General features: G+C 44.6%; 1 protein-coding gene across 1 annotated transcript in view; it reads left to right on the forward strand.

Moving 5' to 3' along the window:
- The first annotated feature begins 22,342 nt into the window (after window positions 1–22,342).
- The window catches only part of LOC126272493 (sex peptide receptor), a 3,488,090-nt gene continuing 3,484,213 nt past the window's right edge, over window positions 22,343–26,219 (forward strand). The window contains exon 1 of the mRNA XM_049975380.1: window positions 22,343–22,472. The gene's annotated coding sequence lies outside the window, so the exon portion shown is untranslated. The remainder of the gene's footprint in view (window positions 22,473–26,219) is intronic.

The following is a 26,219-nucleotide window of genomic DNA, read 5'->3' on the forward strand; positions in this document are numbered from 1 at the left end:
AAGGGCATATGACGGATTTTCCTCCCGCAGTCCACGATTGGCAGGTGTTTACGATTCAGATTACATGTGTTTTTATTGTGTGCTTTGGCCAGCACTGGTTAGTGGATGTTCGATACGGGCGTGACGGTCTCTCCACACAGCGGAGAGCGTCGGGTGGTCTGTCATTTACGATGCGTATCGGACGAGGGATCGTGTGAAACATATGCGACTGGATGATATCGACCGACATTCGCTGCCAGCTTGGCGAAATTCCAGAGCAGCGGCCGTGGGGTAGGATAAGTACAGCAGACTGCTCTACACGGGAAACATTGACCGCGGCTCTGCACCGCAGCTGTCATCGCAATGAAAGCGAATGTACCTCGATTCCATAGTTACGCTCCTTCGTACTAGAGGGAGTTATGCAGTTCAGAGGGGAAGTGGATAAACGGCGAGAGGGAACGTCAGAAACATCCACTGTTCTGTGTTACGCGGGCACCTATAGTGGCGTGCACATAAGAGTGCGTGTTGAGCAGTAACAAGGGACAGTGTATCACATTAAGCTTCAACCACTAACGTCATTCCGCAGCGATTGCCTGTAGTTGTGTTTTGGGAGTGAACATTTAGAGTTGATTTACATATTGGTTTAGGTGTGGTGAGAGAGCTTAGCGACTATAATGTTCACTACGAGTCGAAAAAGTAAACACGACAAGTATTACGTTAAAAATCGGTAGCAACAATCTTTCGGGCATATAAATATTTGCACGGAGGATAGCATGCATAACACTAGTTCGAGAGTAGCGCTCACCCAAGCATTTACAATCACAGGGTAGCTAACTGCTGCAACATGAGGCGTTGGAGAGAGAGTACACATTGGCGACTCTGCAAAGTATTCCCTGACTCTCTCTGCACAGAACGCATCGCGCACCCAACTTCTTAATTGCATGGCACTGTAAAGTACGCATAAGGACATAGGCCTAGTAGGAGGAGATGACACGACAGATTTTCGATGCACGTCGCTTTGAAGCCGTCGCTGCCATACTAGATTCCCCAAAACACAAGCAGAGTAGTGTTTACGATCTTTCTTGTACTAATTTTCTAAGGTGTGCGCCCAATGGTCGTTCCAAATAGCAAATGTTACAGCGTTTTACTGAATAGCACAGTCTCAGAACAGCGTTTTCGGACTTTCTCTCGTCTTCAAAATATATTTTGATACACTGATAAGACGCACTTGACCTCGTTGACACATCTACATCTGCTACCAAGGGCGGGTTCAGGACCAGATGCAACGGAATAGGCAGCCGGCTCTGGCAATCACATAAAGCTGTAGCCGATAAGCAGTAGGTTGTCAGTGGGCCGTCTAGCAACGGTAACGATCTTTTCTTAAGGTCACTGATAAGGACTGATAAGTAACAGATTATTCAGTTCAGCTAGTTATGCTCAAAATAGCCAACCCCCCACCGAACCCACTCCCCTCCCCCTGCAGAATCACCAGCAATTAATCAAGGTTTTCCATGGGAACGCCTGTCGTGCCCACGCACGTTAGGCAAGTGGACTAGGTTATGACGTTAATCGATACCACTCACGTGTGACACAAATCTGGCGTGGAAGGTCCTGGACCAATTGCATCGCATTAAAACGGCGGGAAACCCTCCCTCCTCCCCTGTGGAACAATAAGTTTCGAGCTCCCTTTTCTCCCTCATTATTCTATATAGCTGGTTCAGTTGCGCAAGCCTCTTCATTCAAGTCTGTGCATAATTGGCAGAGGTTCAGGTTTGTTAAAAACAAATGATTAACTATAGTATTCGTTTAATTTTTACTAATTTACTTTACATTTCTACATGATACTCCACTAAACTTTCAGACAAACATAGGCTACAACATAGGATTAAATAGCCATTATGTGCAACTGGTTGGCCGTATAATCCTATGTTGTTGTTGTTGTTGTGGTCTTCAGTCCTGAGACTGGTTTGATGCAGCTCTCCATGCTGCTCTATCCTGTGCAAGTTTCTTCATCGCCCAGTACCTAGTGCAACCTACATCCTTCTGAATCTGCTTAGTGTAGCCATCTCTTGGTCTCCCACTACGATTTTTACCCTCCACGCTGCCCTCAAATACGAAATTAGTGATCCCTTGATGCCTCAGAACATGTCCTACCTACCGATCCCTTCTTCTGGTCAAGTTGTGCCACAAACTTCTCTTCTCCCCAATCCGATTCAATACTTCCTCACTAGTTATGTGATCTACCCATCTAATCTTCAGTATTCTTCTGTAGCACCACATTTCGAAAGCTTCTATTCTCTTCTTGTCCAAACTATTTATCGTCCATGTTTCACTTCCATACATGGCTACACTCCATACAAATACTTTCAGAAATGACTTCCTGACACTTCAATCAATACTCGATGTTAACAAATTTCTCTTCTTCAGAAACGCTTTCCTTGCCATTGCCAGTCTACATTTTATATCCTCTCTACTTCGATCATCATCAGTTATTTTGCTCCCCAAACAGCAAAACTCCTTTACTACTTTAAGTGTCTCAGTTCCTAATCTAATTCTCTCAGAAACAACCGACTTAATTTGACTACATTACATTATCCTCGTTTTGCTTTTGTTGATGTTCATCTTATACCCTCCTGTCAAGACACTGTCCATTCCGTTCAACTGCTCTTCCAAGTCCTTTGCTGTCTCTCACAGAATTACAATGTCATCGGCGAACCTCAAAATTTTTATTTCTTCTCCATGGATTTTAATACCTACTCCGAATTTTTCTTTCGTTTCCTTTACTGCTTGCTCAATATACAGATTGAATAACATCGGGGAGAGACTACAACCCTGTCTCACTCCCTTCTCAACCACTAACTCCCTTTCATGTCCCTCGACTCTAATAACTGCCATCTGGTTTCTGTACAAATTGTAAATAGCCTTTCGCTCCCTGTATTTTACCCCTGCCGCCTTCAGAATTTGAAAGAGAGTATTCCAGCCAACATTGTCAAAAGCTTTCTCTTAGTCTACAAATGCTAGAAACGTAGGTTTGCTCTTCCTTAATCTAGCTTCTAAGATAAGTCGTAGGGTCAGTATTGCCTATACTGAAACGAAATGATGGTATGGCGTTGTTGGCCGGGAGACCCCGTGCGGCGAAGTTCGGCCGCCGCAGTGCAAGTTCTCTTTAGTTGACGCCACATCGGCGACTTGCGAGTCAATGATGATGAAAATGATGATGGACACACAACACCCAGTCTCCTGCTGTGAATCGAACCCGGATCCCCTGAATGGTAGGCAGTAAAGCTACCGCTACGCTACGGAGGATACTGAAATCAGTATACGCTTGCTGAATAACGGGCATGTTCAGAACTCTGAGACATGGCAACGTTTTTTAATATATATGGTACACAAATATACATACAATATAAAGAAGTACGTTGCTATCAAAAATTATGAAATATTCTCGACCGATTTACGTCAAAATTTTACGCGATAGTCTAGTAAATATTCAGACGGACATAGTCCGTCTAAATGCTTTTGCTGATCGAACAGGCTGAGTATTACGTGTGTATAGCTTTCCGTCATTTTTTTTTTAACCACAGCTTACCTCGGAGCATTTCCTGATGGTAGAACTCCCCCTCATTTCTATGACCGAACTTTATTATAACTTTGTTGGCTGCCAGTGGAGTATATGCAGATACTCTATGACAACGACAAAAAAATTTTACTGGTATCACATTTTTAAGTTCTTTTTGAACTAGTTGTGACGCTATAGCCTGGGGATTCAAATGGCTCTGAGCACTATGGGACTTAACTTCTGAGGTCATCAGTCCCCTAGCACTTGGAACTACTGAAACCTAACTTAAGGACATCACACACATCCATGCCCGAGGCAGGATTCGAACCTGCGGCCGTAGTGATCGCGCGGTTCCAGACTGTAGCGCCTAGAGCCGCTCGGCCACTCCGGCCGGCTATAGCCTGTGGAAGAACAACTTATATTGCAGTGAGGAGTGAGAACGGTTCTTTTTTTCCTTGAAAACATTCACCGATTAGGCGACCCCAACACTTTATTCCCTGCTGTATTTCAGTAATGTTGGCTGCAACAGGCAAAAGACGTGCTTGGTTGGTGCTGCACATTTCACCTATTTTGACAGAGATTAACTCAGGCCGCGGTGTTGTTCTTCGGCACGCCAGTTTAGAAGTTGGCACAGGACAGCTAAGTGAAAAATCCGTGCAATTCGCAAGTTTATATATACTTCGGAATTTTCTTTTGTGTCAGAGCCCGTGCACAACATTCTTGTGCCGATTTGAAATTCTAGGTTCGCATATTTTACTGTTCGTGTTGCTTCTGGGTAATCTTTTACTGGTTGCATCAACACCAGTTTCTGATGTGCTGTATTGTCAAATTTCGAACATTCGCGAGTATCGTGATAAACTAGAACTCTTATAGTCAACTGTAGACCTGAACTTGTCCGTGCTCTTTTAAAATTTGAAAACAGTAGGCCTGTCATCGTTCAAACAATCGCTCTCTATTTTCGTTGTATAATGAAATGAGAACTAGCTTGTATCTGAAAATTTTTAGACGCTTAGAAAACTATATTTTCGCAAATTACTGGTACAATTGTTCTGGTTCAAAAATGGCTCTGAGCACTATGGGACTTAACATCTATGGTCATCAGTCCCCTAGAACTTAGAACTACTTAAACCTAACTAACCTAAGGACAGTACACAACACCCAGTCATCACGAGGCAGAGAAAATCCCTGACCCCGCCGGGAATCGAACCCGGGAACCCGGGCGTGGGAAGCGAGAACGCTACCGCACGACCACGAGCTGCGGACAAGTGTTTTGGATACGTAGCTTATTTCGCAGCAAATTAGCGTTTGCGGTTAACAGTTTATACCAAAGAATAGATCACCCTGAACCTCATTGTACATCAACGCAAATAAGCGTGCAGTTTTGAGAATTTTGGGAAGTTGTGATTGTCCTGTGCGTTATCTAATTTTCAGTAAATAGGTGTTGGTGATTTAGTTACTACAGCAGATGTGCCAACTAACATATCGTGTTACATCTATTTTTCTGTTAAAGAGGAGAAGTATTACATGTATTTACCGAATATTAACTCTTTTTTCAAGTTTGCTAATAACTGTAAGTAACTTCAAAAAGTTCTAGGAAATAAGTAATTGTTACCACAGGTTTTCTGGTAGAAGTCTTGGTTTTTGTATTTGCTTCGTTTCTTATAGGTAACTGGAAACTTTGTAGCTCAAGAAGTGAAAAGATAACCAGCCCCAATGAGAATGCCGTTCTGGGACACAGAATGAGTTGGTTGACGTCTGTAAGCAGCTGGAAATAGACATGGCTACTGTCAAACCAAGATTCAAATTGAAACTGGATGTGAGACTGTCGTTTTGGAAGAGCTACGACATGTTTCTGTGGTACCGGTTTCAAAGGTACCTCAACTACCATCCTCTCCTACCGATACTTTCTCCTTCGCAAAAAGTACGGGATCCATCATTACTTATTCACTTGACTGCGAGTAGTTGTAAGTAGGCTGTCTAGGTTCTTATATTGGTAACGCCACGTAGCGCTCTGTATGAAAATCACTGGCTGTGCTGTGTGCAGTCTGTGGCTGGTTTGCATTGTTGTTGGCTATTATAGTGTTGGGCAGCTGGATGTTAACAGCGCGTAGCGTTGCGCAGTACGTTTGTAAGAATGGATGTCATAAACTGCTATATATATTATGACTATTAAGGTAAATACATTGTTTGTTCTCTATCAAAATCTTTCTTTTGCTGACTATGCCATCAGTAGTCAGTGCCTACAGTAGTTTGAATATTTTATTTAGCTGCCAGTAGTGGCGCTCGCTGTATTGCAGTAGTTCGAGTAACGAAGATTTTTGTGAGATAAGTGATTTGTGAAACGTATAGGTTAATGTTAGTCAGGGGGATTCTTTTGTGGGGAGTTCTGAAAGTCAGATTGCGTTGCGCTAAAAATATTGTGTGTCATTTGAAGAGGAGTCATATATAATTGTTCAAAGGGTACGTCACATATTGGCATTTCAGTTTTAGAGCTAGGCGTCCTATAAGGGTGGACGGAGACCAGTGAGAACTCAGGGAGTTGTTCCAGACCCTCAAACCAATAAGTTTGTGGTGCTATTTTTCACTAAAACCGGAACAGTGGAACTCACTTCAACCGTATTGGGGAAAATTTTGTCTGGCGTCAGGAGGAGGGAAATGCAAAAGGATAGGAATCCATTAATAGTGCGCAGTTCAAACGAACGGCAAATAATGACACCGTTTATGGAAAATGGCAACAACTGACAGGGAAAGACACCAGGAGCACCCAGAGTTTATGCCTGGGGGCCTCTTTCCACGTACTGAACAGGCTGTTCCAGCTGCCACTGAGGAAACAGGGTGCCACCAACTGCAGATTGTAGCGCACGTTCGAATAAATGATGCCTGTCGCCCGGGCTCCGAGGTTACACTTGTCATCCCAGAGATGGCAGAGAAGGCTGATAAGACCAGCCTTTCGCACGGAGTTTCAACGAAGCTCACAATTGGCAGAATTTCCCCCAGAATTGATCGTGGCTCTCTGGCTCCGGATGAGGACACTTGCCTTCTCCGTCCTTTCCCATCCCGAGGTTGTGCTCCGGCCCTATTGACAACGTTGTCGACGAGACGTTAAACACTAATTGCCTCCTCCTCCTCCTCCTGTAGTTTCTACAATCCTTGCTGCTCCTTTCCTTGAATACAGGGAAAATTGTGCTCACTTCCAATGTGCTGGAGTCTTCTTCCCATTCCACACCACCCCCATCACACAAGGTAGCCACTGTTTCCCAACCTCCCCACCCGCCATCACAAATTCCACACACACTTCGTCCATACCTTGTGCATTTCGTCCTCTTTCTTGTCCAGTGTTTTGTATTCCGCCTAGATAGGCAGCGCGTGGATCTGCTCATGTTATCCAGTTCTGCAAAATAGGCCGAAAGTGAATGACGTTAGTAGGAGTAGGAAAAGGTGAAGTACTTCGATAATGCGTGTAAATTTAAGGCACCTATACTATAGGAAGAATATGAATCCATAAATTGTTACTTAACTCTGGCTGAGTTGAGCACATAGGTGCGATGACAGCATACTGAGTTACTGTAAAAGTGTTCGAGCTACTGAAACATTCGGGAATCTATTCGCTATGCTAGGACTCTCATTAACAATTTGCAGCGGGTCACAGTAGCAAACGGAAATCTACGCATATGCCCTTCGTCTGTGGTTCGTAGGACATAATGGGAGAAAAGGGTAAGTTGATTTTCGCTCGGGCGATACTTCCTGCATTGATGCTAATTCGTCGACGAAAGTGTTAAACATGAAATTTCTACTACATACATGGCGGAAAAAAATGGAATCAGTAAAAAGTGATTATCGCAGAGTAATGAAATTTTGGGAATACATTTGTCTAGGTAATACATTTAATTGATTAACGTTTCAAGGCCACAGTTTAAAGTTAGGTAAATCATTGCAAATTTGCAAGGACCATATTAGCAACCGTTGTAACCGCCAGAATGTTGAATGCAAGAATGCACACGTATATGCAATGTGTTGTAGGAGGTGCATTCAAGTTCTAAGGCCTCCGATTTTTTTTCTAATTAACTACTCATCCGAAATCGATGAAATTGGCGTTACTTCTCGATGTAACAGCCCCGCAGACGTACAAAATTTTCACAACGCTGACACCATGATTCCATGGCAGCGGCGAAGGCTTCTTTAGGAGTCTGTTTTGACCACTGGAAAATCGCTGAGGCCATAGGAGCACGGCTGGTGAATGTGCGGCCACGGAGAGTGTCTTTCATTGTTTGAAAAAGCGAAAAGTCTCTAGGAGCCAGGTCAGGTGAGTAGAGAGAATGAGGAATCACTCCAAAGTTATCACGAAGAAACTGTTTCGTAACGTTAGCTCGATGTGCGGGTGCGTTGTCTTGGTGAAACAGCACACGTGCAGCCCTTCCCGGACGTTTTTGTTGCAGTGCAGGAAGGAATTTGTTCTTCAAAACATTTTCGTAGGATTCACCTGTTACCATAGTGCCCTTTGGAACGCAATGGGTAAGGATTACGCCCTCGCTGTCCCAGAACATGGACACCATCAGTTTTTCAGCACTGGCGGTTAACCGAAATTTTTTTGGTGGCGGTGAATCTGTGTGCTTCCATTGAGCTGACTGGCGCTTTGTTTCTGGATTGAAAAATGGCATCCACATCTCATCCATTGTGTCAACCGACGAAAAGAAAGTCCCATTCATGCTGTCGTTGCGCGTCAACATTGCTTGGCGACATGCCACACAGGCAGCCACTTGGTCGTCCGTCAGCATTCGTGGCACCCACCTGGATGACACTTTTCGCATTTTCAGGTCGTCATGCAGGATTGTGTGCACAGAACCCACAGAAATGCCAACTCTGGAGACGATCTGTTCAACAGTCATTCGGCGATCCCCCAAAACAATTCTCTCCACTGTCTCGATCATGTCGTCAGACCGGCTTGTGCGAGCCTGAGTTTGTTTCGGTTTGTTGTCACACGATGTTTTGCCTTCATTAAACTGTCGCACCCACGAATGCACTTTCTACACATCCATAACTCCATCACCCCATGTCTCCTTCAACTGTCTATGAATTTCAATTGGTTTCACACCATGCAAATTCAGAAAACGATTGATTCCACGCTGTTCAAGTAAGGAAAACATCGCCATTTTAAGTATTTAAAACAGTTCTCATTCTCGCCGCTTGCGGTAAAATTCCATCTGCCGTACAGTGCTGCCATCTCTCGGACGTATTGACAATGAACGCGGCCTCATTTTAAAACAATGCACATGTTTCTATCTCTTTCCAGTCCGGAGAAAAAAAAATCGGAGGCTTTAGAACTTGAAAGCACCTCGTACAGATGCCAAATATCAGTTTGTGGGATGGAGCTACATTCTTATGGCCCTTGGTCAGCCAATAAAGTGTCGTTTAATGCTATTTGTGGATGACGCTGGGGTTGTATTCCTATGATGTCCCATATCTGCTCGATTAGAGACATATCTGGTGATCGATCTGGCCAAGGCAACATGTCGACATTGAAGAGCATGTATGATTAAAACAGAGGTACGTTAGTGAACGGTATCCTTGTGGAAAACGTCCACTGGAATGCTTTTCAGGAATGGGAGTACGAGTCATCGTATCCCCAGAATGAGATGCAAATTTGCAAACAGGATACGTGGGATAACCACGAGACCGCTCCCGATGTTATATGAAATCGCACAACAGGACATAACTCCTGGTGTAGATCCAGTATATGTACACGCAGACAGATTAGTTACTGACTGACCACCTTCTAACCAAACACGGCCGTCACCGGCACCGAGGCAGAACCAATTTTCATCAGAACTGCGGTACCAACCTCCGCTCAAATTGCTGTTGCAGTTGCAGTACTATGACCCAGGGCCGTTCGTCAGGCACCATAAGTCTTCCATCTCGGTAGTGGCACGTGGCCGTCTGTAGTACAGCCTTCTTGTAACCGTACATTCTCGTGGCCACTGTTGCCGGCAGTCATGTAAACTGGATACATTCCTGCCAGATCTCTCTACAGTATCACACATGAATATTCAAGCTCCTCGTACACCTATTACACGACCTCGTTCAAATTCAGTGCAGCGTTCATAATGACGTCTTTGTAGCCTGAAAAGCGTTTACGACTAACATCAGCTCACCACGTCCAGTCTCAGAGGTAACTAACGCACACGATCGTTACAGCCTGTATTTAAAGCAAACCTGATTTGCATCCTAGTGCCACGTTACTAGCGCCACTCTTTTGCGCCTGGCGCGATATTTGAATATATATCTTGTTTCATAAGTAGAAACACACCAACCAACACTCACTCTGTCGCACAACTCCTTACTGATGCTGCGTGTAAGCACACTGTACACAAAATATATCATTCCAAGGAGACATCGCGCCTGTACTAAGTATTACGTATCTAGCATTGACATTAGCTTCTATTCGGCGACCAAGAGTGCACACAGATTTCTTCAGGCATGCCGTATCCAGCTGGTGCCATTCATTTGCTGCCAGAGATTAGTGGATTTTGGCGAGAGACCTCGAATATTTTTCCGGCGGATTCTTGAATACCTGCAGTCTCCGCCCGTGTGTTAGTGGAGGCACAATCTTGAGATCTTTACCCACAGTACTCGGAACCGGCCATCCGGCTCCTCAGCAGGTACATACACGGAATTCTGCTGCGTGCCTCATTTCAAGAAGCTTTGGGCGAGACGGTGGTTGACTCGGTACCTCGGCAGAAAGGCGCGTTAATGTTGGCTACGTTGCTACTTTCCTCATAGTTTCGATAAAAATAGTTTTTACCGCGGATGTAGATCTATATGTCAGGTTCATGTTGGAGAATCTATCATTTCCTTAAAGGTCATAATTATTGTGATATTTCCCATATTAATAAACCACTAAGTGGACGACGGTTCAATCCCGTCTCCAGCCATCCTGATTTAGGTTTTCCGTGATTTCCCTAAATCGTTTAAGGCAAACGCTGGGATGGTTCCTTTGAAAGGGCACGGTCGATTTCCTTCCCAATCCTTCCCTAACCCGAGCTTGCGCTCCGTCTCTAATGACCTCGTTGTCGACGGGACGTTAAACACTAACCACCACCACTAAGTGGAACTCGAATGCATAGCAACGAAAACTAGGGGCTGTTATGAACTTGCATTTGGCGAACATTAGACAAAATATATCGCTGCGTACGTAATTTAACTAACGTAATGAATTTTTCTTTAATCGTGGGAGGAGATCGACGTTCTACAGTCCTACTGCATCGACCGCACACCGACCTCGCAGCCCCGCGAAACGGCATAAAGAAAGCGCTGACCCGCTCACCAATGAAAACAGCAGGCAACGCCATACCTCCAGGAACCCGGAGCTCAGAACCCACTGTCAACACTGATTAAACCACCAGCCCATAGCTGGTCGGCCCATTTCAATCGTAGACTTACAGAGCATCGGTACTGGGTAATAGGAAGACGCTACTTACCTTGTTTTACGAGTAGTAATAATGTATAAAAGCGCTTGCGTGTAGGGGGCATAGGAAGCACATAAAACACATCAAACCATTTCATAAAGCGAGTTCACCTATGTTTCTTTTCGTTTTAGAAATAAAGTGCCCTATGAAATTGAAAATGTATTTACAGATCATTTTGGATTCCTGCCACCGGTCATATCTTTCTTTGTTTGGCGTCTGTCCTGACTCCTACAGTAGCTGACATAGCAGATGTTTACTTCAGATCTTGAGAAATTGGTATATATATAGAGGGTTCACTTCCTACCGCTCCCGTGCGAGAACATTATAAACAATGTCCCTCATATTTCGTAAATAGTTCGAGGTGTCGAAATGATATTTTGGAAAATGATAGCATGCAAAGAGGACACTACGACAAATTTCCTCTTCTTTAAGAAAATGGTCGATTATCAAGTGGAGAAACTGCAAAATTATAGGTACATTCTTCTTCATAAATACGTAACTGTTTCGTAGTAAAATAAACAATTCCTTTCTTAATTACATAAATGCCATATATTACACTGAAGTGTCAAAGAAACTGGTACACCTGCCTAATATCGTGTAGTGCCCTGCGAGCACTGAAAAGTGCCGCAAGACGACGTGGCATGGACTCGAGTAACGTCTAGAGTAGTGTAGGAGGGAACTGACACGATAAGTCCGTAATAGTGCAAGGCGGTGGAGATCTCTTCTGAACAGCACGTTGCAAGGCACTCCCATATATGTTCAATAATGTTCAGGTCTGGAGAGTCTGGTAGCGACGGAATGTTAAAACTCAGAAAAGTGCTCCTTTGGCCATTTTGTAGAAATTATGGACGTAAGAGACGCATTGTCCTGCTGGAATTGCCCAAGTCCGTCAGAATGCACAATGGACATGAACGGATGCAGCTGATTACACAAGACATGCTGGCATGCAGGGTCCATGGATTCATGAGGTTGTCTGCATACCCCTATACGTCCATCCGCTGGATACAATTTGAAACGAGACTCATACGACCTGGCAACATGTTTCCATTCATCAACAGTCCATTGTCGCTGTTGATGGCCCAGACGAGGCGTAAAGCTTTGTGTACCGCAGTCATCTAGGGTACACGGGAGGTCCTTCAACTCCGACAGCCTATATCAATGATGTTCCGTTGAATGGTTCGCACGCTGGCACTTGCTGATGGCCCAACATTAAAATCTCCAGCAATTTGCGGAAGGGTTGCCCTTTGTCACGTTGAACGATTCTCTTCACTGGTTGTTGGTCCCGTTCTTGTAGGGCCTTTCTCCGGCCACAGCGATGTCGGAGAGTAGACGTTTTACCTTATTCCTGGTATTCACGGTGCACTAGCGAAATGGATGAATTCCCCACTTCATCGCTACTATGTCATATCCCTCGTGCTCCGATTATAACACCACATTCAAACTTACCTAATCTTGACAACCTGCCACTGTAGCAGCAGTAACCGATCTAACAACAGCGTCAGGCTGTTGTCGGTTTATACAGACGTTACCGACAAAACGCCGTAGTCTGTGTGTTTAAATATCTCCACAATTTGAATACGCATGCCTATACCAGTTTCTTTGGCGCTTCATTGTAAATTTACCTTCTTAAAATAAGTGGATCATGATCAAAAGGAACTTTTCCCGCCTTTTTCTTTTGAAATATAATCTAAAATAAGTAACTGTAAATATCTGAGTTTGTATTATATTGTCATGTTCATCAGAGAAAAAGCAAGTGAGGAAAATATATGCAGGTAAATAGAGTCTTCTTTTGAAGTCCTTAACATAAGCTGTTGAACTGACGTGAATTAAATAAATGTCAAATAACGTGCATTAATTAGTTGAAACGGAGCTGAAATAAAATCTAAAAAAAGTCAGTGCTAATAGTTCAAGGACTATGGTAATATTCTCTACAGAGATGACACACTGAAATATTTAGTACTTGTGTTGGCAATCGTTCCATATTATTAGTTGCATAATTTGTGTCCGTTATTTTTTTTAATTTTTTTTTTTTTGCAATATTTATCTATTCCTATCTACGAAATTTTGTTTTTACGCTTTGCCGAAACTGAGCTTATGATAATCATAGATTTCAAATCCGAATAATATTTTTGTCTCTCTCTTGCGCCGAATCGTATTTTGTTGATCACGTATTAGTAAAAGTTACCTACAACCAAGTTTTAAATTTCCTTTACCAGTGCTATCTAAAGGATTTGGATCATTTCTTATTGTAATAGAGCAATATCATTTGATTTCCACTGATCTCCACAGTGACTAAGGATTGATTCCATGAAGGATGTCTTCATCATTTTCACTACTAATCAACGTTTCATGTCATCCTTTGAATGTCGATATCTGATTTTCCTCCTTGGCTTCCACTTCAGTGGCCCAACCCAGTGTACCTAATGTTTTATTTTCATTTCTTTCTTCAAATTTTCTTCTTGCCGTGATTTCTAAAATGTTAATTCTCTTCCGTACCCAAGCAGACTGAAGCGACAAATGAGAATTGTACCAATTTCGGAATTCGAACCCGGGTCTCCTAGGCACATGGCTAAACACTATACCAGCCTCGCACAGTGGCTTTGCACAACTGCTGGGAATACTCCAGCGCGTCTTCCTCCTCAATTCCAAAACTGCTTCAAATGGCTCTAAGTACTTTTTTTATTTTTTTTATTTTTCATACGTAAACCACTTTCTGGCACTTTTGAGTGGGTGTATTAAGACTAACTATCTCTGCTTTTAGTGCTACAGAAGGGGTTTATAAATGCATGCAAACAATATGTTTATTCTGCTACTTTGTACACTATATGAAAAGTCGGCCTCTTAGCCTCTCTGGTATTTTGCCAGAGAGTTGCCCGTCCCTAGCCCCGTGGAGGCGGGTCGCTACTACTAGAAGAAACCACTCCATTGTACTACTCTTTAATTCCCTCCACCACAATACTGAGCTAACTACAACTACTAGCTACTACAACTCAAGACTTAAACAACGTAGTATTTACATATTTACAATTGCGCATTAGACGTGAAGCGCATTTACCCTCTCCCAAGGTAGGCCCGCTGGGCCTCCCTTGAGATTTTATTCACTAATTTTGCGAAATTGCTAAATAATTCGCCATTTGTCAGTATGACATTTATATCCCTTGTCTGGAGAAGCTGTGTCTCAACTGAGACAGCGTGTTCATATATTGGACACTCAAACACTGTGTGTTCTGGCGATCCTACGTGGGCACCATAGTCACACTCCGGTGTTGGCTTTTTACCTATTTTATGCAGGTACGTGGGGTAGGGACCGTGGCCTGTAAGGAAGTGGACTAAGCCCTGTGAGGGCTTCATTATCTTGTTCCTTAGTCTTTCCCTTACTGTGTGTAGAAACCCATGGACTCTACGGCCAGTACTGGACCCATCCCATTCGTCCTGCCAAATGTCGAGCATTTTTTCTCGGATGGATTTGACGCTAGCCAGAAGAGTGCCCATTATATTTTCCACCATGTCAATATTTTGTTTGCGCAGCCAGTAGGAGGCTACGTGCTGCCTTATTAACAGGTCTAGTGGACATAGACCCATAATTACCAACAGTGCATCTGTTGGACTTGTGTTGAATGCACCAATGCATCTCAACAGAACGTTCCTCTGTATTCGCCTGACAGCAGCCGCACGCTTCACCAGAGCTAGCCTGTGGGCCCACACACTGGATGCGTGCCCTACTATAGGTGCCAATATACTGTTATGATAGATGTTTATTGCCTTTGACGGCAGATGAAACCTTCTTTGTCCTATCGATATTATCTTGTTGAACAGAGCTAAGTACTTTGTCGCTATTTGCTCAATATGCGGAATGAAGCTCCAATTCTCATCTAGATATACCCCTAGGTAACGGGCATATCTCTGTCGCCATTAATTCTGACTGTTGGGTCCATATTTAACTTGCCTTTTAAGAGCATATATAGCGATTTTTGTGGTGCAATAGACATTTTAGTCTTGTCACACCAGTTAGCTAACAGTCCAACAGCCAGTCGTGATCTGTCTTCGATCACATTGCGAGTGTCACCTTCCACTAGAATTGCGAGATCGTCCGCATAAGCAACGACACCCAGAACTGCAGTCTCTCCCTGCAGAACGTTCAACAATGTTTCCATGGTGATATCCCAGAAAATGGGACCACACACCGATCCCTGGGAACAGCCACGGGATACTCTTTTTGATACGACTGCTCCGGGAGCCGTTATTTTAGCAGTTCTTGCATCACAGTAGGCCTCCAGACAGCCATACAGTAGCCGCGGGCACCCAATGTCTCTTAGTCGAGAGAAGAGTGCCGGCCACCACAGGTTGATGTGAGATGTCTATCATTATGCCAAGGACATACTTCGATGTCGCAGAGTGAACAAGCCGGCAAATCTCATTGATCGCATCCTGAGTGGAGCGACCCTTTCGGAATCCGAACTGCCTATCAATTATACCGTGCAGAGTTCTGTGACTCAAAAGTCGGTCAGCCAGCAACTTCTTAAATGCTTTGCCCATTCCATATAGCAGAGAGATAGTCCGATAGGATATCGGCATCGTTGGATCCTTATCAGGGCCTTTCCTGATGATTACAACTTCTGCAGTTTTCCACCTCTGTGGATAATAGCCCTGTCTGTAAACAGACGTTGTAAATACGACTTAACGCTGGGGCGACCAAGTGCGCAAGTCCCTGTAATATCTCCACAGGGATCCCATCAGGACCAGGTGCCTTCTTCCTTGCAAAGGTGTAGATGGTTGCTTCCACCTCCTCCGTAGAGGAAGGGTACACGTTCGTATCGTTAAGATACGGATTCGAGAGCGCCTGACTTGTTTCCCGCTGCTCTTGCGAATCCTGGTCGTCGTTGTGATCTGGCAGTAGTGTATCCAACAGCAGTCTTGCAGTTCTACCCAATTCTTGGTCATCCCACCATCCCCAGCATGTAGTGTAGACAACAACATGGGCGACCTGATTTTTCCTCGAACGATTTTGTAGGGAACTCCCCAAGGGTCTGTTCCCAGCTGATCGTTAACAAACCTTTCCCAGGATTGGCGTCTTGTGATGTCTAACTGATCCTTGTATCTCTGCTTCAGACGACGATAAATACCTTGGTGGTATTGTCGTTCGTCGTGGGAAAAGCTCCTTTGATAGTTGCTTCGCTCCCTTCTGACCGACCGTTTAAGCACAGTCAATCCAGGGGTCCATGGGGTGGACTCACTGCAGATGTATCTCGCTATTCGAGGTACAGCCAGTGTGATAGCTGTTTGCACGGAGCTTACAAGCTCCTCCACAGCTTCATCAATGTTACCTATGTCCTCTCCGAACTCTGGAGGACTGAACACCTGCACGAGGCGGTCCCAGTCTGTCCGAGTATAGTTGAATCGTTCCACCCATTCGCCTGGCACATCTGCGATGGTTGTCGCTATTTCAAATGTTATACAGTTATGATCACTGACAGTTAGGTGTTCCCTTACTTGCCAGTTATGGACGTGGGGTGCTGCCCTCTCGCTTGCAAGTGTGACATCAATATTTGATGTTGCACCCGCCCTCACTGAATAGGTCGGGGGGTACCCAGGCAAGTTTAGCACTTGCATGTGCGTTTCCATTATCAGATCAACAAGCTGCGCACCCCTACCGTCCTGTACATCACAGTGGCAAAGTGGAGATTTAGCATTGGCATCCAGAGCTACAATTATAGCCGGCCCGGCTAAAACTCTTAGTATCCAATGCAACTGTTCAAGATAGATCTCTATGTCATGTCTGAATTACAGTAGACGTTAACAACGTACATACTGTAAGACAATAAATTAAGTTGTACAACTGTAATATGCTCGGTACAGAACTGACTTAATATCGTAGTTTTTATAGTTTTGTTCAATATTATAATTGCACTCATAGGGTTCCCACCCGAGGAAACCACTTGTGCTGTTGCAGGGAAGCCAGGGACTCGACCCGCACAGGAGTTCGGTTCTTGTATCAGAAGAACGTCTATTCCATCTTCTTCCGCTAATTGCCATAGCTCATGCGCAACCAGCTGGCTGCGCATCGCGTTTACTTGTAAAATCTTATACATCATCGTAATCTGTTCTTTGAATAAGTCTATCTAAGAACATCTTGTGGGTTGGACAATCTTTGGTTCCACCACACTTACAGCCTCGTCTTCTGCATGGTACGCATACTCATGCTTTGTCCTTATTAGGCAACCTTTCTTAATATGTCCAGATAGGCCACAATGGCCGCATATGACTTCTGGTTCCGTACAATACTTGTTAGTGCGATTTATATCCTGGCACTTGGTGCATCGTGGCACCGCCAGGTAATCTTTTATGTTCGACGCAGAGTAGCCAACATACAACCGACTCATTCCCGTTAGTGATTTCCATAAACCTGGCGAGACTTCTACCACGTGGTGTACTGTCAACTTCTCACGTGGTCCTGCTCTGAAGCGTAACTTGAAGTGTTCGTCAAATTATCCTCTCGACATTTCTCCATCAAAATTTTGTGTATATATTGCGTCCACCAGACTGTCTGTTGTCATGAATGTAGGTACATCATACAGACACATCAAAGGTCGACGCTTGCGAGGAGGTTCACACTTCACTTTATTACTTAGTTGTTCATTGTTTAAAACCTTTTGACAGTCCTCTTGTGAGGCTGTTTCTACTATCAACACATTCTTTGCCGTACGTACATCGTTGATCTTCATCTTATCCTTCTTAGGATCAATGCACTTCTCAAAAACTGACTTAACAGCGTTAATGTCCTCGCCTGGTTTAGGTTTTAAGAATACTGTGGGAGTAACTTTTTTGATATTGTCCTGTATAGTTTCTTTCGCTGTCGGTGCCTTGGCAACTGGTGCTCTTGCAACCGCAGCATAAGTCCGGGCCGGTTGACCTCTGAGCCTTTCATTTTCTTTCTCTAACTCAGTTACCCTACCCTCTAACTGAGAGTGGGCGATTGCCCGGTTGGCTACAAAGTCCCTAATATGATTGATAGCATAATTGCTTATCTTGCCGTTTTTTATGCTGGTATCCAGTAATCTTAGGAATTTCGCATGGCGCTCAGCGACAGATACATTCTCGAGGCTCGATATTACGCCAGTATCCCACGCATTAACACACTCTTGATTTTCTGCCATTTTAGAAGAATTAGAGAGTGAAAAAATGGAGGCCCGTCTCTTGCCCCGGACCGGCCTCTCTGGCATGGGGGGAGGCTATATGCAGCCCGCTCACCGATCCCGCCCGTTGACCAAGAGCTGTCAGTAACTGAGCTGCCAGGTTTAGCAAGCCGTGGGTACAGCGCACTAGTCCTCCGCAACAGCCACACCACCGCAGTTTTCACCCGCTCCCTTATCGGCGAATGCCACCCGCATTCCGGGAGAGCGGATACACTCTCCGTCCTTGGCCCCCTACCAGGCCAGGTTCCCACCAAAGGCCAGGGACCCGGTCCTACTCAGGTGCCGGGCCGGTCCCCCAGACGTTCGGAGGTCTGGACCCATCTAACCTGACCGGGGACATGTCACCACGCCCCGGCTTGGCAGAGCATGCCCTGGAGTCCAAGACAAGGCGAATGGCCTTCGCCGACTTGGGGCAGGATCCCACCACAGCAAATGCAGCCATCAGAACCAGTGTACAAGTTGTGCAGCGCACCGTCGCGCCCATGCCCTTTAGTTGCCCGAAGGCTTAACAGCTCCACCTCAAGAAGGCAGGTAAGGGCACTTGAGAAGGAGAGGCTGTTTGAGACGCATCCTTCCCCACACTGCCTTTTACCAACCGAGAGCCCGCATAGCTTGAGGGCCCACAGTATGAGACAGCCGGAGCTCTAAGTACTATGGGAGTTAACATCTGAGATCATCGGTCCCATAGACATAGGACTACTTAAACCTAACTAACCTAAAGACATCACACACATCCATGCCAGAGGCAGGATTCGAAATGCGACCGTAGTAGCAGCGCGGTTTCAGACTGAAGCGCCTAGAACCGCTCGGCCACAACGGCTCCTCAATTCCAAATCACGCCTCAGCCTATTTCGTATTCCCCATCAAATCCAACAAAACTGCATGGGCTCTGCAACTGTATTAGAATAGCACCCCATCATCGAACAGAACGAGGGATCCTGCCTAAAAACCAGGCATCGGTGCCTTACATGAAAGCCTGGTGCCTGTTTTTCCGGACACGTTGGAAAGAAGACACCACGCAAATTATGGAGGTGTGATATGTACTGAAGCGCCAAAGAAACTGGTATAGGCATGCGTATTCAAATACAGATATATGTAAGCAGCAGACAAGTGTCTGGCGTAGTTGTTAGATCAGTTACTGCTGATACAATACATCAAGATTTAAGTGCGTTTACGTGGTGTTATAGTCGGCGCACGAGCGATTGGGACACAGATCCTCCGAAGTAGCGATGAAATGGGAATTTTACCGTACGACCATCTCATGAGTGTATCGCGAATATCAAGAATCCGGTAAAGCGTCACATCTACGACGTCGCTGCGGCCAGAAAAAGATCCTACAAGAACGTGACCAACGACGAGTGAAGAGAATCGTTCAATGTGACAGATATGGAACCCTTTCCCAAATTGCTGCAGATTTTGTTGCTGTCTCAAATGGCACTAAAGTACTATGGGACTTAACATCTGAGGTCATCAGTCCCCTGAACTTAGAACTGCTTAAACCTAACTAACCTAAGTACATCACACACATCTATGCCCGAGGCAGAATTAGAACTTTCGACCGTAGCAGCAGCGCGGTTCCGGACTTAAGTTCAATGCTGGGCATTCCGCAAGTGTCAGTGAGCGAATCATCCATAGAACAATCATCGATATCGGCTTTCGAAACCTAAGGCCCACTCGTGTACTCTTGATGACTGCACGACACAAAGCTTTACGCCTAGCCTGGACCAGTCAACAACGACATTGGACTGTTGATAATTGGAAGCGTATTGCCGGGTCGACGAGTCTCAAGTTGTATCGAGCGGATGGACGTGTATAGACACGAAGACAGCCTCATGAATCCATAAACCTTGCATGTCAGTCGGTGACTGTTAAAGCCGGTGGAGGCCGTGTAATGGTGTGGGGCGAGCGCAGCTGGAGTAATATGGGATCTCTGATACTTTTATATACGACTCTGACAGGTGACACATCTTGTCTGATCATCTGCATCCATTCGTGTCCATTGTGCATTCCGACGGACTTGGAGAATCCCAGCAGGACAATGCGACATCCCACACAGCCAGAATTGCTCCAGGAACACTCTTCTGAATTTCAACACTTCCTCTGGGTACCAAACTCCCCAGACATGAACATTATTTAGCATATCTGGGATGCCTTTCAGTTTACTGTTCAGAAGAGATCTCCACGTCCTCATAGTCTTAGGGATTTATAGACAGTTCTGCCTGATTCATGGAGTCAGTTCCCTCCAGCACTCCTCGAGATATAAGTCGAGTCCATGTCACGTCATGTTGCGGCACTTTTGCCTGCACGCGGAGGCGCTACACGATATTAGGCAGGTGTACCAGATTGTTTGGCTCTTCATTGTATATTATGAAAATCGAAGGTGGGTTGGCGGAGGGGTGAAGAGGTGGGGGGAGTTGTGCGACATAGTGAAAGTTGGTTGGTGTGTCTCTACATATGAAAGAAGATATCAATACAAGTATGGCGCCAGGCAAATAAGGGTGGCGCTGGTACCGTGACCCTAGGATGCAAATCAGATTTGCTTTAAATAGACTCTGTAACGGTGGTGAGCGTTAGTTACCTTTCAGATTGGACGTGGTGAGCTGGTGTTAGTCAAGAATGCTAATAAAGCAACAGAGATGTCATTATGAACATTGCAATGAATTTGAACAAGGTCATGTAATAGGTGTACGAGGAGCTATAGTGTCCCTGTGTGATACTGTAGACAGATGTGGCAGGAATGTAGCCAGTTAACATGATTGGCGGCAGCAGTACCCACGAGAATGTACGGTCGCAAGAAGGCCGTGCTTCAGACGGCCACGTGGCAGTACCGAGATAGAAGACTATCGTGTTTGGCGTACGGCTCTGGCTCATGGTACTGCATCTGCAGCAGCAATTTGAGCGGCAGTTGGCACCGCAGTTTTGATGAAATCTGGTTTTGCCTCGGTGCCGGTGACGGCCGTGTTTGGTTAGAAGGTAGTCAGTCAGTAACTAATTGGTCTGCATGTACATATACTGGACCTACACCAGGAGTTATGGCCTATTGTGCGGTTTCATATAACATCAGGAGCGCTCTCGTGGATATACAGGCTGTAACAGTCGTGAGGGTTTGTTACCTCTAAAACACTTCACTGAATTTGAAGGAGGTCGTGTAAAATGTGTACAGGGAGCTTGAAAGTCCATGTGTGATACTGCAGAGAGATTTGGCAGTTATGTAGCCAGTTTACATGATTGCCGGCAGCAGTGGCCACGGCGCATCGAACAGTGGACGTTACATTTTAATGTGTTACGACCCGTGGCTCTACCCTTGATTCGATCCCTGCGAAAGCCTACATTTCAGCAGGATAATGCACGACCGCATGTTGCAGGTCCTTTACGGGCCTTTCTGGATACAGAAAATGTTCGACTGCTGCCCTGGCCAGCACATTCTCCAGATCTCTCACCAATAGAAAACGTCTGGTCAATCGTGGCTGAGCAACTGGCTCGTCACAATACGCCGGTGAGTACTCTTGATGAACTGTGGTACCGTGTTGAAGCTGTATGGGCAGCTGGACCTGTACACGCCATCCAAACTCTGTTTGACTCAGTACCCAGGCGTATCGAAGCCGTTATTACGGCCAGAGTTGGTTGCTATGTGTACTGATTTCTCAGGATCTATGTACCCAAATTGCGTGAAAATGTAATCACATGTCAGTTCTAGTATAATATATTTGTCCAGTGAATACCCGTTTGTCATCTGCATTTCTTCTTGATATATCAGTTTTAATGGTCAGAAGTGTAGAAGGTTTAACATATGCTAGATATGACCACGTAAATTGTAGATAAATGACATGAAGCCATTATAACAAAAACAATTGTCCTTTGCTTCTTTCGCTTTGCCTGAGCCATTCGTCGTGCATCTCCCGTCTCCCGTGCACGCATCATAGTTCCGCAGAGTTCAGCCACTGACTGTCGGTGTACAGCGGCCTAACGCGACGAGCGAATCTCGCGCAAGCGAGTGTGCGATTTATCGAGAGCGGGTATCGATGCTGGCGCTGAGCGCTGGGCGGTGTCTGTGGCGCGCGGATCAATCTGAGCGCGAGTGCGCGTGCGCGGCCGGCGGTCCGACGGCGGCGCCGGCTGTGGCAGCCGCGCTCCGGCGAGCCCGCCTCAGTCGGCGACGCGCCACCCCGCCTCTCGCTAGGCCCGCCCGCCCACCTACCTAGCTGCCGGTCCGTTCCGCTCGGGTGGCGAGTGGCAGCGACCACCGCAGGCCGCTCCGCGCGCCCCAGCCGGTGTCCGGTGAGTGCACGCATCCACGTCCCGCCTCACTCGCGCAATCGGCTTACGTGCGCCAGTAGTTGTTGCTCAATCTCACAAAAAGCAAAATAGATTACGAGCAGGAGGGCTATAAATAAAATCTGACTCATAATACCATATTAATGGTGTATCATAAAATGGGGAGAAAACTGGTAAAATAGAGAATATTCTGACAGAAAGCTGTTTAAAATGAAAGAAATATTGTGACAACTGAGCGAAAATAATTTTGATGCTAAGTAAAGTTTCATCGACAAATCAGAAAACACACGTAAATAGTAAGCACCACTTTTGCCGTGCAGAACACAACATATTACCATTCTTTGTGGTAACAACCTAATCCTTGACAAAATCTCTCACCCAAAATTTTCAGCCATAGTCGTATTATAAGGTGTCAGATCGCACAGTCGTTTTCTAACAATAGAGTGCAAGTTGTAATCACTCAAGAAGAGTGTATTTAAATAGAAAATATGTTACCAATAGGCACCATGTTGAACTGAGGTGCCATATTTATCTCTGTCTGTTGGCCAAACGCAGCTATAATAGTTACAATACGAGGATTTAGCATTGTTTTACAGGCAGCTATTGCCTTTCTCTCTCTCTCTCTCTCTCTCTCTCTCTCTCTCTCTCTCTCTCTCTCTCTCTCTCTGTGTGTGTGTGTGTGTGTGTGTGTGTGTGTGTGTGTGTGTGTGTGTGTCACTGCTCCAGTAGTTCCGCTGTAGGTTATTGCCCCAGCGAAGTGGTCCGAGCACAAGACCTGTTGCGTATTTCACTCGACTCGGCGGCTTTGGCATTGTGCTCGCTCTCTTGCGGAGTCACACTGCTCAGGCACGACATTTTCGCTTGACGCTACTTCGCTACTCCGTCAGGGTTTTTTAAGATGCGACTTATCCTACCGGGGAGTAGCTTTGCTCACTTTGTAGCAGCAAAACTTACGTCTTATATGAAGTGTCTTCAGATGTTAATTTTTTAAATGTTTTTTATTCCAGTCTTTGATCACAATATCAGTTTTTTAGACGATGACCGGTTTCACTCCGTAATGACCATCCTCAGATCTTTTTTATAGCATGTCTTAAAGTGATAAGGCCATAATGGCATCGTCAAAACATGTAATCAGCACAGCATGGTCATATAGATCTAAAATAATGTGTAGAGTAGGCCACGTCGTCCACACAGTAATTATTCGTTATTCTAATGACTGTGTGGACGATGTGGCCTACTCTACACATTATTTTAGATCTATATGAACATGCTGTGCTGATTACATGTTTTGACGATGCCATTCCATTATGGCCTTATCACTTGAGGACATGGTGTAAAAAAGAGTCGGCGAGAGTGGCCGAGCAGTTCTAGGTGCTACAGTCTGCAACCGCGAGACGGCTACGGTCGCAGGTTCGAATCCTGCCTCGGGCATGGATGTTTGTGATGTCCTTAGGTTTGTTAGGTTTAAGTAGTTCTAAGTCTAGGGGACTGATGACCTCAGATGTTAAGTCCCATAGTGCTCAGAACCATTTGAACCATTTTTGTAAAAAAGATCTGAGGATGGTCATTACGGACTGAAACCGGTCATCGTTTAAAGAATTGATATTGTGATCAAAGACTGGAATAAAAAACATTTGACAGTGCTGGATCACTGTTTGTAAACAGGAGCATGTCGTAGTAATTTTTCATGTTGTCACCAAGATCTCTGCAGCGAAGACTGCAGAACATCACACGTTTGAAACATAAATGATGCCTGTATCTTTATAAGCACCGAAATATGGACAGCCCATTTTCCTGCTGCTCTAAAAAGAGTAAATTAAATATTCTCCAAGGCAGTCCCATTCCGTCAACGTACGGAAGCGAGTGACGTAGCTGTGGCATAGTAAAACTAGATTATCAAAGTTAAAGGACGCAGTAGCCTCGAAACTTGACATACTGAACTCTGCAATAATAAATTCGACCAAATGTTAAAAGATCTTTTGAAAGGACATACGAACAGAAAGTACGTACATACAAGGATATTGGGGCATGAATGAATAATATTTACTTGCCAGATGGGCAAATACTGTGGAGTTAAACATATTTCTCTGGTATGTCTTCTATTAAGGTTTTGTCAGAGATTCCTGATTACTCATATTTTGGGGCTAGATTTATTTCAATGCTGCATTTTCATTCTATATTTCTCATAGTTGTCATACAATATATGCCTCTCCGTATTAAAATCAACCCGTTGAGCACCTCTCTTTACCGGTTTTGGCCACTGATTATAACAGTTCACTTGTTAAATCACTGATCTACCATCAAAATTCAGATAAAAGAGCTTAATACACAGTACTGCATGAAATGATATCCCAAGAAAATATAAATAAATGATGATATAACAAAAATGGACTGATGTTATTATTGACCAAAAAGTGGTGAAGATGATGTGCTCAGTATTCACATAATGGTCACAGGCCTTTTGCGAGACTTCGGATATTTTAATTATATCTATTCGTGTCAAAAAGGGCATATATTGTCGGCATCATTCAGAAAATCCGTACATAATGCAGAACGTCTAGAACCTTACTTCGGATTAACCATGCAGATTTCCTACAATAATAGTCAAATAATATTTAAAGCATCATTCTTACCTTCTGGATTATTTGACTTTATATCGAGCCATGGTGCAACAGTGAGTGTTTCACGTAACTGTCCCGTAGAAAGCAATGGTGCATAATTTTTGGAAACGCTGTTTTTTGCGTATCGAAGTTATAGTAGGATCTTGGTTACTTACAATTCCGTAAGTCGATTTCGTAAACAGTGTTGGCATTTACTCACACATATTGTTCGCTGGTTTTTTGATATGCGAGCCTATAAACTAAAGAAGGTTCTAAAGCCGACAAATTTGATGGTAATTTACATTCAAATGCTTAGTATTTCATACACTGAAAGATGGTACAAATTTTCTTTCTCGTGATATTGTTACTGAGCTACGACAACTTCAGTTTTTCTGTTTATTATATTCAGTCTGACATGTGCTGTTAACCGCAGGTCGGAATGTTTTTTTCCTTATGTATTACAGTTACTGACAACGTAAATCAGCTTTTACTACCACGAGCATCGTGACACTGCGTGTTCCAGTGCCGATCACCAGTCTTCGTTGTGTCAGAGCAAACTGGAAAAGTCGCTTTGATTAGCGCTACCACTTTGGTGGGTTGACTACAGCGTAAAGCATGCACCATCGTGGACAAACTGAGATGGTGGTGTTAACAGTGAGGACAGCGGTGTGATTACCACACACCGTTCGATACGCAAACGGATTACACAGGCATCGTTCTAGGACCGTCTGATAATTTAATTTAGTTTGGCTATAGAGGATCAATGGTATCAGCTTCAGCATTGATCTTAGTTTTCTCTGCATTGTTTCTGTAAGCTTACAACCATGGCAACCCCATCCATTTTAAACTGTCAGCGCTCAGTCGTACAGTAACACTTTCTTAAAAGTGTTGCTCACTCTGCAGAGTAATTATGTATTCGTTCACAATAACTATCCCGAGTAATGAAGGTAACACAATTATTGTCAGAGCTGTACGAAAATGCCTGGTGGAAATATTCTTCTACCTAATGGTCCAATAACGTTTCGTACAGACTGATGCTGATTAAGACTTGGTGACTAGTGACAGCAAAGAGCTCAAGCTAGCGTGCAATAAGAATAATGCACATAGTGAAAATAGCAGATCGTAAAAAAGAAAAGTTCGGAGTGTAAAG

The sequence above is a fragment of the Schistocerca gregaria genome, chromosome 5 (genome assembly GCF_023897955.1).
Source record: "Schistocerca gregaria isolate iqSchGreg1 chromosome 5, iqSchGreg1.2, whole genome shotgun sequence".
Taxonomy (NCBI): domain Eukaryota; kingdom Metazoa; phylum Arthropoda; class Insecta; order Orthoptera; family Acrididae; genus Schistocerca; species Schistocerca gregaria.